The sequence below is a fragment of the Mytilus californianus genome, unplaced genomic scaffold (genome assembly GCF_021869535.1).
Source record: "Mytilus californianus isolate M0D057914Y unplaced genomic scaffold, xbMytCali1.0.p SCAF_3, whole genome shotgun sequence".
Classification (NCBI taxonomy): domain Eukaryota; kingdom Metazoa; phylum Mollusca; class Bivalvia; order Mytilida; family Mytilidae; genus Mytilus; species Mytilus californianus.
This window is the reverse complement of record NW_026262679.1, coordinates 92,304,198-92,320,845: the sequence shown is the minus strand read 5'-3', so window position 1 is coordinate 92,320,845 and position 16,648 is coordinate 92,304,198. Positions and strand designations below refer to the sequence as shown.

Sequence of the window (16,648 nt, the reverse complement as noted above, 5' to 3'; positions counted from 1 at the left end):
AATGGCAAAGACAATGATATTTGATTATTATTATTTCCTTCTTTACAACTGTCAATAGTGAAGCAGAAACAGCTGACCCTCTTGGAGCACTCGAGTTCATCCTGATTCTTTTAGTAGGATTCGTGAAGCTTATTAATAAGTTTTATTTCTTTGTGAAGTGGGTAGTAACCTTAGGTTTGTCTCTTCGTCTTTTTTTTGCGATGGCGTTGTTTTTTACTTAGGTGATCTTGTATTCGAAAAAGGGAGAAAAAAAAACTGTGTTATGTCCGCTAATCGTCTAAAACACTCAACTATTTACAGTTAAAAGGACTCCCATACTATATTATCTATTGAAATAATTTAGAATACTTCATTCTTAACTATTATATGAAAATACAAATGTCACTAAAAGCTCTCCAAAAAAATGAAAAAAAAATGAAAATAACACCTTATAATTATATACGTCCGAAGCGCTTTCTGGATTTACCTTCATCAGGTAGTCAAAACCAGATAGTTGAAAGCCAATGATGTATAAGAACCGTATGTATAGAGCTATATGACCAAAAGGGACCTATAAAAAGTAGTTAAATAAGTCAATAGCTTAAAATAATCTGAACATGAAAAGACTAGAGAAACAATAAGTTTAAATATTGAGATGAATTGAAGGCATATACAAATATTTATAATTACTCTAATGGTAACTGTATACCTTTACCTACCCGGAGAAATCCTATTTAGATTGAAACATGGAACAATACCAAAGAAAACTAGATTTGCCATTGCGAGCAATAGCGGATGGCACTCTCATCACCCATTGGCCACTAAACTGCATACATTTTGAAAATTGTAAACAGTCAATGCCGACATATGTGACTAGCCATGAGATTTCCAGGCTTATGGAGGTACATTGTCTAAAATGGGCTTATTTCATATTTATCCAGTACATACTGAGAGAAAACATCCTGCCAAGTTATTAGGACAAATTTGGTGAAACAACAGTGTAATGGGTCTTTTTGTATAAATACATAAGGCGTATTCGATTCAACTTTTTGATCAACGCACGCATTTTTTCTGGAAGACACATTATATATTTCATCGGCGCTGAGTAATTTCTAACGGCCTATTTGAACAAGTTTCAAATGTACTAATAACAGCTTTTTTTTTAGAAAATGTAATTAAAAATTAGTTGTAAAGAAATTAGTTGTATCTAAATCATAGCCTATAGTAGGTGTTTTTCTTTTCTATTAAGGTTTAATTATGCAAGTCTCTACCAAACATAGCATGCGAAGCGTAACGCTTTATATAAGGCTTAGTTTTCAAAATGACGGTGCATGTATTTTAATGCTGCAATATGTTAATGATTCTGTCATTGAAAACTCTATAGAGCAGACAATTTTGGATTGCAAACACTTTGTAAGCTTGTCTATCAATTTATGCAGAGTAAAGTAATTTCAAATTCAAACAAAAACGTAAGACTTCTCCAGTACTTGTGTACTTTCCAGCAAAGCCTATAACCAAAGTAAAGTAGTTTACCTTCTCCACAAATACATCGAAACGATTAAATATCAGAAGAAATTGGAGGAACTCTCTGCAAAACAATCTTTAATTTGTAAGTGTTTGTTAATTTATATATTATTTTTACCAGGCTTCATATGTAATTCACTCAATAAATCATGTACATAATAAAAGTCGTATCAATTCATAAGCATACAAGTAATTTGATCGAAATGTTCCAAATGTAGTTTCATAAGTTCTGCATGTGTAAACACACTTGTTAAATCAAGCAAAGCATCATTTAATCTCTTATAAAATACATTTTGACGTCATTTAGTTGCAGGACCACAGATTCTATAAAAACGGTATGTCTGAACTTCTGTGTTTTCTCTGATAATTTTGCAGAAAACATAAGTAATACTTTGTTCCGTATGCCATTTAAACGCAAATACATGATAACATTAAAGATTTAGTCGAAGAAATTTAGTTCATAAGGGTTCAACTGGGATTTTAGATAATTTATCATATTACTCGAAGCGATCTAATTTCTTTTAACGTTGTTTTAATAGCATAAAATAATCAGTTTTCTATGAATTCTTATAATCAATCAAAGTTGCTACATCTGTTACTCTTGGTGATTCCGTGATCTGGATTCTGATAGCAAATTCTTACTTTTGTGAAATGCGTTCATTTTTTATTACTTACGAAGCTAATTAACATGTTCCTTAATGTTTTCATAAATGTTATTCGCGGTTGTTTAGATAATATTTCATGGATAATAACGACACCAACATATTTGTTTTTGATTCTGATAAAAAGATTAACAGTGTGAAAGGTTAAATATTTCTTGCATGTAATAGCGTGTACTGACAAAGTGACTTGTCTCTTGTGCATTTGCCATCTTACAACTAAGGCCGTGTTCACATTGAGCTAAACTCGGTGTGGTGTAAGTGTACTCGCTCAGTGTACTCGACACTTAAACTAAACTCCATTACGTTCAGATTGATAGAAAATAAAGGTTTACATGTAGTTTAAAACAGGGTTTCACTACATGCACACGTGCACAGGTGTCATTCGGTTTATCGAGAGAAATGATCGTGAAAGAATACCTAACGGTGGTCAAGTATTGCGATTGGATCGTGAAAGCTCTTGTATCTTGTATAGGATCGTGAATTCAATCTTATCGAGAAGACATATGCAAGGTCAATTACTAATCTAATTTGGTTAATCACACAGACAAATTTACAACAAAATAAAACTGTCTGTCAAAATGGTTCAACATTATGATCAGTATGTGAGAAAATCCAGGTTTAAAAGTACATCGTTTGTACAAAACTACAAAAGGCAGATTGCACCTTGACATTTCAATGACATTGAAAATGTAAACAAACATGATTTTTTTCATAATTCGAATGACTAAACTACTTTTCTCCAAAAAAAGGTCATTTCATTATGGTTCTCAAAGTTATTTTGTGTAAGCATAATCAGAAACTTTGTATAAAAAGAAATATTTACACAAAATTGATATTTCGGATCGTGAAAGATCACGTATCGCTTTTTGAAGATCGTGAAAAGGATCGTGAAAGATCTGATGCTACGAAGACGTTCAAATCATTCTTCAATTATATGATAATTTGTATTTGTTATTGGTATAGAAAAAACTAGATTTTTTTTTTGGTGAACAGGGCTATAATCGTGCAATGCCATTTTATCTAATTATCTTATAATACCACACAGACTAGGTGAATTATAGCAATATCAGTCTACTTGTCCGACATTCATAAGTTTTATTTTCTTATACAATTTAAGATTGTTTTATTTTGTATTAATGATTTTCATTTCTCATTTGTATGCCCATTATATTTATAAAGCGAAGATTCTCAATACATTTAAGCATTTTAAAGTATTAATATTTTCAGACCTCGACTGTGCCTTATTTCGTGGATCAAGGTTTAGTTTTGTGGTCAAGTCCGTATCGCGGATTCGTTAATCTATAGGGTAACTGTATTTGATGTAAGTTATGATTGTAAGGTGTACATTTTCGACTAGAAAGGTTTCAACTATCCTTGACCTCATCATGCATCACTGGGCAATGTTTATTTTATGGGGTTTGGTCTTTTGCTTATATATACCTGTATGCTATAGGGCCACTGTATTTGGTGTATGGTGTACATGTCTGTCTGCATGTTTCATATATGACGTTGACCTCATTTTCATGGTTCATTGGTCTTTGTTAAGTTTTCATGGTTTTGTCAGTTTATCAGATACTAAAAGCAATAGTTCAATTGTATTTGATATATTGAATGATAGTAAGATGTCTATGTCTGGCTGTCGGTCAGGGTTCATATTCTTTCGACCTTATGTTCCTAATTCATTTGCCAAACATAAATTTTAGATTTGTCAGTTTCTAAGGTACTGTAAGCATCAGAACCACTATATTTGGTGTACGGGATGTTCGTACCGGTCTGTATGGCATGGTTCATCTTATCTTGACCTCTTTTTATGGATCATTGATAATCTTAAGCGTATGTGATACTTCTAGTAAAACCCTTACTATTACAGACGTTCAACATGTATACTATCATAAGTAAAGCAGACGAGACATTTCAGCATTTGCGCTCTGGTATTCTTTAGTCTGTAATATATATTAATCTCATTGGCAACCATTTCACATCTGCTACGTTGTATATAAAGAGACATAGAACTTAAAAAAGTACTGTAACACAAAAGGTTGCATGGTTATCGTTAAATCTCAAATTGTTAATGAAAGATTATGTTTTCGCTATTAGATATGGTAGATGGTTAACTTTTTGTGTTTAAACGTTGCATACCCATATTATTGGCTAAATCGTGGCGGTAAGTAGAGAGGTCTGCCTGAATTGTACTAGACCGATTCTCAGAGCTTAATTTTTTCACACGCGAACTGAAAACGGTATGATATCGTTAGACATGCCAGTGCAGATTCAGTAAAAGTTGTAACGAATGAGAACAGAACTTAATCGGTTAAATTACAGTTCAAGCTGATCATCCCATTCGAAGTACGTTGAATGAAAATTTCCCCACTAAGTTGGGTACAATGACGTATAGCTATAGTGAAAAGACTGAACAAACAATTAATTAGAAATAACGTTATCCTTGTACCTTTTTTTAGTTTGTGTCGGCACGGCCACGAAATAACAATAAATTTCATACTATGTATGCACGAACGACACTCCACATAACTGAAAGTGACAACCCTTAAACAAATGCATATATTTCCAAGGCGGATGCATTTAAGGATACATAAATACCTTTACTTTTCGACAATTTCCGCTTGTGAAGGTCTTTCTATTTTGGAAATCAACTTATCTAGACACGTTTTTTTTTTTTTTTAACTTTTGAGGTAAAGTGTTGAATTAAAAAAAAAAAATTAAAAATGAAAGCTTTAATTTCGTTCTTATCAAAATAGTTACACGCTTCCATCAGTTGCAAGTATATCAATTGGTAAAAGAAATATTGTTTTCTGATTATTAAGTCTGGTCACGCCTTGTCTTTCACGATCGAAATGAAACGTTGCCTGATCTTTCACGATCAAGTTTGATGAAAAATCAACAAAATTCAGGGTTTTCATAACAAATGAACGGTTTATAAGGAAGAGCATACTTTTATTTTACTGTACTATCGGACACACCAAAGATTAAGTTTCAAATATTTCATGATATATTGGAATGTGACCATAATAGGTACAAAAAGCGTGTTTTTTTAATGAATCCCATAGACATGTATTGCGCCTTTTGTGTTTTCTCATAAAGTATTGCATATTTTCTTTATCTTATTGCACAGTATTGTTGAGAAAGTTGAATCATTTTGACAGACATATTTGTTTTTTCGGATTTGTTCCGCGTTTTGAAAATTCAGCGATTTTTTCACAGATTTTGAAGTAGAATTTACATTTAATTACTTTCACGATCCGATTCCAGATCTTTCACGATCCAATCGCAATTCTTGACCACCGTTAGGTATTCTTTCACGATCATTTCTCTCGATAAACCGAATGACACCCTTGATGCAGTCGATAGTCAATGTAGACCTTGTGCGGATTAAGTGCATGTACACTAAACTAAATATTGTGAAACGGTGAATTTTATTATGAATATTTAAGGAAGTTACATATATTGAATAAAAATTATTATAATAATATTATGAATTAAGTTATTTACCTATTTATATGACAAAATTCAAAAATTGCTCTGTTAAAAACATTGAATTAAAAGCCTTGTGGACCATTTGATTTTAGTGCGAAAGAGGATTGTTTGCTGATAGAATATTCATTTTGCACCGGTTTTTAGCACGGTTTATTTATTTAGCGCGAACATTATTTTCACTTTTTGTACATAACTATTTCTTGCAAAGTTCTGCATTTTGTAAGACAAAATATTTATTTTCATTATGCCTTGGACAAATTATGTTTACAGTTAGTTCCAGTCCAAACTACTCAGTATTCATTTCCAAAATCACCCCATGGTCGCTTTGGTCTTCTTTCGATCGGCCGTAAAACCCTCCCCAAAGTGGGCAGTCCGTTTGGCTATGAGGAATGTACAAGTACTCAGCCACGTCTGGTCAGAATGGGGACATTAAGAACGATGCCTCGGAAGAGTGCGCGCCACGCTCTCTGCACGTTAAGAACCTATGCACCATAGTAGGTGGCCTATTGCAAAGCAACATTTCTGTCCCTATCCGATATACTGTCATTTTCCAATGGCACTGCACAATGCCCCGATGCTCATCTCGGACGGCCTCTATGACAGGACCTACCTATTGTATTTATTGTGAATTTATTATCCATAAAACGCATGAATTATTTGTCACTGGACGTTAATCAACCAACAATCAATCAATCAATCATTTTCAAAATCCCTTTTTCTCTCTATTGTTACACTGTTTGAGCTTGCGTACTCGTGACATTATTAGAACTTTCAAAGTTCTCTATATCAGTAAGGTAACGACCATTCATCTTCGTGGGACAAGCCATTTGTTTTATTACATTAATAAAAGAAACAACCAATTGTGTTCAATAACACACAGGAACATTTTTAAAACTCCATGTTGAAACCCCCGCTCTTCTTCCCTCATGAAACAAATAAAAAAATTGTATTTAAACAATTGATCTACCCGCCCCCTCCCCCTTTCCCAGAATCAAATATTGAAAAACTGAAAAAAAAATTGAATTGGTCTGCCGCCAAAAAACATGTTTACAATTCAATTCTATGTAATGTGCATGTACATTACGTGTACATGTTGTTTACTGGTGTGAACAATTGTCATGTACAGGTAAGTAAAACCGATGTACAGATGAGAACAAATTCAATGTGAAACCAGTGTTCATTACATGAAACTAATTGTAAACAGGTTTACAGTACGCGACGTTTTGTGTGAACACGGCCTTTAGAAGTATCTTTCACGGGAAAAGTATAATTCGTTCTTTACATTCACTATTGCAACGACTTCAATAGTATAAATGTATGAACAAATTGTACAAAAATAAGGTCACGGTGATAGTATTTCTAAGAACATAGTTAATAAATTATCATTGTATAATTGTAACATTGATTACTGCCGTGACGCGTATAGTAATTGATCAATTCTAAGCAGGCGGTCAACAGCTCGCAGCCTGTCCCACATTCTCAATACTGTTACCCTCGAAGAGTGTCTTTGAACAGACGATATGCAATTATCATCACATAGTTAAACTAGTAATTATTTCATGACGATACTTTTATTTTACGTATCAGTTTTTTTATGAATAATGACCGATGTTGATTAAACGGATATTGTATCAATAGTTGACATCCTATATTTCCTCCTTTATATCCACGTGTCAACTTTTTTCCGTATTTTTTAATCTCTTAAGCAACACGGTCGGTAAGTCTTAAATATTGTCTTACCATTTAAAATAAACCTAAATAACATCTCCTTTATTCTTATCAATTTGTGAAAAAAGATGCACCATCTGTTTTCAATATTTATTTACAGCTGTCAATGATTAACCCCCGACATGATTTATTAGATATTTCATTTAGTTATTGATATTTATTGTATATATATATATATATCCTCTTTAAGATGATATGCTTTTATGCTTCAAATATTCACCCAATTTTGTGTAACTTCAAAACAAATAGGTAATTGGAAAAAGTAATATGTGGCGTGTAGGAACATATGAATTCTATAACTCACGAAACCAAAAGCCTTATTAATTCACTAATAGTGTGTCCATTGATGTCATATAGATTGATATCAGAATTATCAAGGAAGCATTTATAACAAATAACAAGACAAGGTATGGCGCCTGTCGACATGCCATGGAGGCAACGAAATAAAAGGTTGATTTTACATATCAATGGGTAGGTCAGCTAAAAGGATAATTATAGAAATATATATACAAATATTATAGATTATCCTTTGCAATATTATAATATCTTTTTATTTTGTGAAGTTGGTGTTGATGAAAAATCTTTCATTACAGCAGATTTCATTGAGTGTGTACGGAAAGGTAGAATCCTTGGTTAGCTTGCTTGTTAGCTGAACCGTGAAGTCATTATTAGGTTAGGTAAACCACCCTCCTTTAAGAATAGACTAGTCCGACAGATAACCAATGTATCTGTCTGTAAGACTAGACTACTTCGAAAGGAGGGTAGTATACCTTACCTAATAATGACTTCACGGTTCAACTAACAAGCAAGCTAACCAAGGATTCTACATTTCCCTACACACTCAATGAAATCTGCTGTAATAGTCTTTAGCGGTTAAAGCTCGTAACCTTTGTAGAATGCTGGCCATTTAAACCTAAATTTTACGTACAAGTGCACATTTTTTTAATGCAAATAAGATTAAGTTACAGCTATTTTGAATTGTACGAATTTTGTTATTGATAATACAATAAAAAAAAATCAACTGCGTCTTTTATATATTGAACTGTAAAATAGTCTTATTTTAATTCTTAAGACGAATTTTATTCGAAGAGAAACAATTCTGCTAAGGGGCGTATGTTTATTTGTTTTTCTCTGTAAACCAACAATAATGCATTTACGTATCAGTAATAATTTGCACCTTTCTATGGTGTCTGAGGTAAAATTCAGTCAATAATCAGACTACTTTTTTCAATAGCTTTTGTTATTGATATCTGAAATATATCTGTCGTTATAGAGAGTCAGATGTACTGAATATGTAACATATTTCCTGCTTATCTTTTCATAAAATCCCATACCATGGCTTTGAGACGTGTGTTGTTTACCATGGCCTTGGCTTATTAATTTACTGAATCAACTGCTTGATGAAAGATATATTTAACCTCGTTCGCCTGATAGTCTACTAAATCAGTTTATGCAGAATAGTGATTCGAAAATATTTGTTGGTGTATAACAACATAATGTACAACTCATTGAAAAAATAAAAAGTCGCATTATCGCAGCATAATTTACATAGTATCTTAGACAGCCTGGCGCGCAACATAGAATTAAGACGCCACGACTCACATGTTACAGTAACTAACTTTGGTCAAATAGGCACATAAGTTTGTAAATATCTCTTTAAATACATCTGTAGAGATGGTTATATTTTTTCTCCTTGTGACGGTAATATGACATAACAAGGCCTAAGGGGGAGATGGGGCGTTTGGTGCGATGTAAAACCTGATTCAAACACCGGTATCAAGTGAGGACTATGACAGGCATTCACCAACTGTCTTTTCGGGGATAGTGAGGAGTTCATGCCTAAACTTGTCGATATAAAAGTACGCTGATTTTTCTTCAGAATATATTGAAGTTTAAAATACTCTAGTATTTACCTTTGATAAATATACAGTTATTTGCCTTTCGTCTCAGTTAAGTTGTTTCTCTTCCTCATGTGCAAATTACCTCCTTTGGTCCCTTAAAGATTTACATAATTTACCTAGAAAAGCAATGGGATTCGGTCGAAATATAAATATAGTTACGTTTTCATGGTTTTAGTGCAAAGATTAAAAACTCTGCTTAAGTATAATTCCGTCAAATTGTTATTTTTGGCTTTGTTTTGAACGTTTTTGTTTAAAGTACTCTACCGGTTTCACAGCTATTTTATTCCTACACCTCATATGTGAAGTTCGGATAGGCATCCTTTTTTTAAATGCCAAGATTTCAACCAATGGAAAAGTTTAAAATGGTGTGAAATATGACAGTATTTCAGTTTGGGTTGTTTTCCTTCGGTTGACAGACTGTTAATTGAATCATGTTTTTTTACAACTAAAAGATAAATTTTCTCTTATTTTTTTTCTCTCTTTGTTTCCATTCTTGTTTCTGTTACATTTTCATGTTTGTCGTTGCAATGCTAGATATACATACGATATATATGTATCAAATGATGAAATATGGGTCATAACAGTGTCCTGTTCAGATTTGTACTTATTGTTAGAGTTGCCATAATATTCAAGGATGATTTTACAATTTTACTGGGTCTACTGCTTTTAAAAAATATAAAAGTAGGTAATGGTCGTTAGTTGTTAAGCTGAATGATACAGTAAATGAATTTTATATATAATTCCTTTTTCTTACAATTCAAAAGAAATAAAATCGTATGTCCTTCATTGTGTATAATTATTGAATTTTCACTATAATGAAATAAAGCGTATTGAAATCTAGGGTAAATTTGAGTAGAATGTAACAGAAACCCCATTCGCAATGTATACTAAAAATGTTTTAAAATACTAGGGTTGTACTATCAACATACTATTTAATCAATCTGATGAATGTAGTTTCACTATATTCACAAATACAGCATACTGTAAGAAATCATAAAACGTGATTTTATTTAGTTTTATTTACATTGTATACATTGAAATAAGTCACTTAGTTATGCTTAAAGGAACAATATTAATAAGCTTAAAATTTACTGGTTTTTACAAATAAGTAGAATTGCATAATAATTTAAGTTTGATCTTACATGCATTCATCAAAGCTACTGACCCTTTCTAAAATGTTATCTGAATATGCATGAAATATTTCCCACGGGAAATTAAGCAATCAATATTGCAGTTAATGTACACGCTCTTAGACTTCCTTGAGTTTGTTCACGGCGCCATGAAGTTGTTTATTAAGGAGAGTCATCTAACATTGCAAATCCTTTTCAAGTAACATGTAAAAAAAAATAACTTCATCTAAAATTGCAAATCCTTTTTAAGTAACATGTAAAAAAATAACTTAAATTTTTCTGTGCAATAAACTCCGCTTATACTTTGACAGGATTATTCAACATAATTTCAATTCTAGAAATAATAGCAAGGTTTATCGAAGTGCTTTCTGTTTTTTAAATTATAATTTTATGAAAAAATTTGATTACTAACTTTGCATTTTCACAACAGCCTCCAAAAAAATATACAGTTTTGCATCTAACTCCATTTAAGTTGTGCTTATAAATATCAAGTATTAATGTTTCTTGTCTTTACAACAAAATGTGTGGGATTCAGGGTGCTAGGATGGTTGCTAAGGAAACCAAAATGTGTCATGTATATATATAATAGAAAGAAGCAAATAATACATGAGGAAAATGTTTAGGATGAGTAAAGTCTCTATTCTGTTTACAGTTCAACAGAAAGAAGTCAAGGTCATGTTAAAAGTACTTAACAACCACCCTTTTTTAATACAAAAGTACCTAGTAACCATTCATATTTTGATTCAGGACTGTATAGATTACATGTATTACAAAGACCCTACCTAAAAGGCCAGGGGTGAATGTCATCACACTAGTCATAACAACCATTCATTTATAGTGGTGGAAAAGTGCATAGCAATCATTTATTTGTATTGAAAAAGTGCATAGCAACCAAACATTTATATTAGAAAAGAACAATATATTTTCGGTTTCATTGGGACAGTAGTCAGGAAAAAATTGATATCAAACATGCAGTTTTCTTCAAATTATTAATCCCTTAAAAGAACACATATTGTATGTACAGAATTGTTGAATTACACTGACTTGATTTTTGTACACATGTATAATCCAGAATAGTTAATTATATAGAAAATTCAATTTCAAGGTTGAAAAAAATAAGGGTTTGGTTACAAATCCAAATACAACGAAGAGCTGCGCCATGATCGCATGATACGCCCGTCACCCTTTTAGCTCGTCTTTATGCTTTAACTGAATTTATATGATTAACTAGAAATACTGTGATCACTGATCAAATACCCCCCCCCCCTTTTTCCCCTAAAAAAAAAGAAGAAGAAAAGGACGTGCACACACAGTTTCATCAAAATTGCTCAAAGCATTTTTGAGTTATAGTCAGAAAACAGGAAAATCCTCCAATTATGTAAAAAATCCAATAACTCAGAAACGTAAAAACTTAAATTTATAAAAATCGAAAGGGAGCTTACTTCAATATTTAAGACCGGTCCTTTAAATCTACAAAAACAAGACGAATATTAAAAACGAACAAAATTGATAAGAGGACGACCAATTTATTTCTTTGGTAAGGGTTGGGCTTTTGAGCAAGAGGTTTTGCATGGACAGAATAATCATTTTCACCCGTTATAATGCTGGATTACTTATTTCATTTTTTTTCGTCGAAACAAATATTTTCCGTTGTGTACACACCTATTTCTTTTTTTTTCAAATCGTATGTGCATCTGAATGTACAGAAAATTCATTTTCAGCATGTCTTGGGCAAAATTATTGATCTTCAGTTCCAGACAACATCACATTCATTTCATTCAGCATCACTTATCCCCATCACAAAATATAGAATGATCCTTCCCCAGCTAATAGAACTGCTCTGAATTCGCTCAGTTGCCAGTTTTGTATTATGTGGATAACTAAAAACCTCCTTCTTAAAAACAAATACATTGTGTGTTCTGAAAAAATTTACTTTTTTTCATGTAGATTTTATATTGGTGTACACATTTTCTCCCTATTTATTATAGTTTTTTAGGCTAATTGTAAAATCTCAAAATTAAGCTAAAAAAATCTTTTCGGGCAATAACTGCTAAAGAAAATTGATTAACAATTTCAGCAATGTCAACCCATTGGTAAGTCTTATCTTTAAGCTCTGTGGCACCGTTAAAGTCCACAATTCCTCTAAAGTCCACAACACCGCTAAAGTCCACAACAAATTTCCGATAAAGTCCACAACGCCGCTAAAGTCCACAAAATGACCTCCGCTAAAGTCCACAAGAAAACGCCGTTAAAGTCCACAATAACAAGTTCCGCTAAAGTCCATAAAAAAACACCGTTAAAGTCCACACAACTTTTTTTATTTTTAGAATATCAATTCGCTTTTTTTTTTATCCCGGTAGTACAATACAAAGCATGGGCTTTTGTTCTTGGTAGATATTTTTTTTATCAGTTTGATAAATGAAAAAAAGTACAGTATCTGTAGAAGATTTTATTCCATTAATTTGATCTTTGTATTATGATGATCCGATCAATGAATCAAACAGGCCAATTTGGACATCATTTCTAAAAAGTAATCTATTCATAGTAAATTCGTTAGTTATTACATAATTACTGGAATCTTCAAGTACTTCTTTTTTTATTCTTTGTATATAATCACTTTTTTACGTCACTATAAATGTACAGAGCAAAAGTCTCGGGACATGTTATTAATAATGTGTTTTTTATGTTGATGTTTAAAAACATGAGCACCGACAAGAAATTCGACATATAATTCGATTTTGCTAGTTTTAATTAAATTGTTACTAAACATAAGCACATGGACATGGGGTCATAATAATGTATCCTGCACTCCCCTCCAGCAATTTTTCCAACTTTTATATAGTTTGCCGATATAAAAATAGCTGGATAGTAAAACAGCACAAATAAGTAAAAATATCAGTATAAATGACCAGGAATAGATAGGTAAACGTCATTTGTCTAAATGGCTCTAAATCAGAACTTTTACAAAATATTGCCTCGTAAAAAAGAGGGAGGACAGGGTATATCATCATGACCCAATGTACCTGTGTAAATAAGATTTGGTATGAGTGCCAATGAGACCACTCTCCATCTAATATTTTTGTATGATAATTGCTATCGGATTAACGTATTTAAGAACCTACATTGTATACATAATTATTATAACAAAACTGGACACACTTAAATGTCTTCCCTGTTTTAGTGTTTATAATTGAAGTTATTTGTAAGTGAACAATTTTTTTTACAACAAGCAATACATTAAATTATCAATTCAATGATCAATGAACATGATGTCAAGGTGAGATAAATCTTTTCAGACAGACATGGAGGCCGTATAAATTCATCCCATGATATACCAAATTAAGTTAGCTATCGCTTAAAATATCTCGGAAGCAAACATCATCAAGAAATAAGAACTTTGACTAATGAACCATTAAATTAGGTCAAGGAAATATGACACAGACCAGACAGACAGTCATGTACACCTTACAACCATTCAATACACAAGATGTATACATGACTTTAATATCACTTATAATATCTGAGAAACTGTCAAAACTATATATTAAGCATTTCATTTTAATTCTATCAGTCTTCTCACAAATAAACAGCTGGCTTGACGGTTTTTGTAGTAAAGTTCCTAAATTTTCTAAAAACATATCTTCCAACATTATTTGTATTTCAAATAACTTCAATTTCAGTGAGCTTTTTAACCCAATTTCATACTTAATACAGGAGATTAACTGATAAAGTTACAATATAGCGTGACTTTTGTATTTAGTTAAAGTTTTTATTTCATTTTTTAATTCTAGATTTGACAAATTTCTTAGAATTAGACAGACGGCACGCGTACGGTCCGACCGTATACGTATTTTGAATAAGTTCGTCTACGGTCCAGACCATATACGCGTATGGTCTAAATGCGCATATGGTCTGGAACATCCGTACATTGAATTTGATGTGATTAAAGTGATTACAATTTGATATAATTAGTAGGTGAACTACTAAAAAAATGTTAAAAAACAATTACATTATAAATTTATGTTGATTTTTACAAAAAGAGGAAGAAGTTATATTTTCATTTATTTAATGCAGAATGCCTGTCTATCAGTTACTTGCTAGTTATTATTAAAGGCAGTGTTAGATTTTTAACATGAATGAAATAGCTAGATAAGAATTCTGAGTATTCGTACATTTAATTTAGTTTTGAATTTACCTTGTTCACCAATAACGAAGTACATGATTGTTTTACTGAGAATGTGTACGGTACAGGGTCCTAAAGATGTAAATTTCGGTATAAGATTATGAGTAAAGGGTTATATCGAAGCCATTACTGTAGGGTTGAAAGTCAAGCCAAGTACATGACCCTGTTGGTCATGTAAGCTATGTAAGATGTTAAATTTTCCTACGAAGCTTCAGAAGAATGGATGTGAAAATTTTAGTTTAAAGAAATGCATGTCCATAGGGACCGAGCACTAGAGGTCCAAAGTTTAGAATACGCTCCAATAGAAAAAGCTTAAACTATGTGTTCCTTAAAACCAACAATGATCATATTTAGGTCAAGTGAACAATACAAGCTTAAGATCACATGATACTCTAGTTTTAATAATATTTAGATATGTATATGTTGTACAGAATTTCCTGCTGTTTATTAAATTTGAATGTTCATTCTATACTTCATTATTATCAATTCTAATAAAACCAGAAAACGAAAGTAATGTTGATCGCCTTTCTTATTTTTTTTGATACCAAACAAATCAAGGGAACGAACTAAGACACGAGCAGCCACTTTGATTTGTTTAGTAATTCCTGGGAAACTTGAAATCAGAGTAATATTTTAATTTTGATGTTGTCAATTGGAAATGTTTGCCTACCAGGTCATTCGACCTATTAACTGATTAACCGGAAGTAAAGTAGGTGGTCAATGGTCTTGTTTAAAGTATTCTGCAAGTTCATGTTATTAGAGTCTGATGATTTTCTCATCTAAATCTGAAACCTAGTTTATGCAAGTTCAGCCAGTTTTATTTAGGAGTGTTTTGATCAAATTTGCATCTTCAAATTGTTTTACAGTGACCTACAACATATATGTTCCAGACCATGTTAGTATTTGGACCGTACGCGTACGGTCTGGAGCGAATGCGTACTTTTTCAAAATACGCATACGGTCGGACTGTACGCGTAAGGTCTGCCTAATTTTGTGTATTAGATACAAATGTACATTACAGATCAACATAACTGAAATCTTAAATTAATACAAAAAGTTCAATTGCAATTGAAATAAAAACTTAAAATTTTAATTACCGTCAAAAATGTCATGTTCTCGTCTGTATTTAGCATGTCTGTAATACACGAAATTGAATTATGCTCGCTGAAATTGAAGTTATTGGAAGTAAACATAATGTGGGAAGAAAAGTTTTTAGAATATTTAGGAACTTTACTAAAAAATGTAAATTGAAAGGAATATGCATGAACAAAACATGTAAATGTGAAAAATCTAATGTTCCTTGTGGGCGAGAGTGCCAAAAAAGAAAATAAATAATTTATTTCAATTGATTGAATGTTCGCTTATTCTCTTTATTCATGTAATTGTGACAATGTAAGTTGAAGATTTTAACAAATGCCTGTATTTAAGAATTGAATGCTTCTTTTTGTAAATTCATTGGGGTGTAAAAGCGTTGACCGAAGTACATTTTTTATGAAGCGCGGAAGAGCATCATTCTAAAAATGTGCGCAAATCTTTTATACTTGTACTCATCATGGGTAAGACATAATACAGAACCGCATCAGCGTATAATCTATTCAATTCATCTTCAATGCATTCTGAAACAAATACATTTTCCTTTTTGAAAACCAAACAAACATGCAAACTAATGAGTGATCGAAATCTGCTTAGCACCACGAAATGCATGTGAGGAATTCTTTTATTTATCATTATTTTGATTTGAAACAAGAACATTATGGTTTAAAGTCTATTTTTGGAATAAGGGACCGTTTTGGCTGCTGTGGAGCATAACCGAAACTGAATGGATTTCGTTCTTATGTTTTATAGATATTTGCAAAGATATTTGCAAACGAAATTTCAATGTCAAATATAGGCTCCAAGATATGTCAGTGTGTATAAATGGTTACCAAAGAAAATACAAAAAGAGCACCATAGCTAGATAACTTTTCAGAAATGTTGCCTGTTTGATTCATAGAAAATCGCAATACAAAAATCTTTTATGGGGATCAAAATCAGAATCTTTTCATTTAT

At 32.0% G+C, this 16,648-nt stretch overlaps 1 protein-coding gene across 5 annotated transcripts in view; it reads left to right on the top strand.

Moving 5' to 3' along the window:
- The window catches only part of LOC127735447 (retinal dehydrogenase 2-like), a 68,073-nt gene that overhangs the window by 12,296 nt on the left and 39,129 nt on the right, over positions 1 to 16,648 (top strand). Inside the window, exon 2 of one of the 5 annotated variants that reach the window (XM_052245614.1) lies at positions 1,482 to 1,588. The exons of the other annotated variants lie outside the window; for them this stretch is intronic. The gene's annotated coding sequence lies outside the window, so the exon portion shown is untranslated. The remainder of the gene's footprint in view (positions 1 to 1,481; positions 1,589 to 16,648) is intronic. 5 annotated transcript variants of the gene reach the window in all.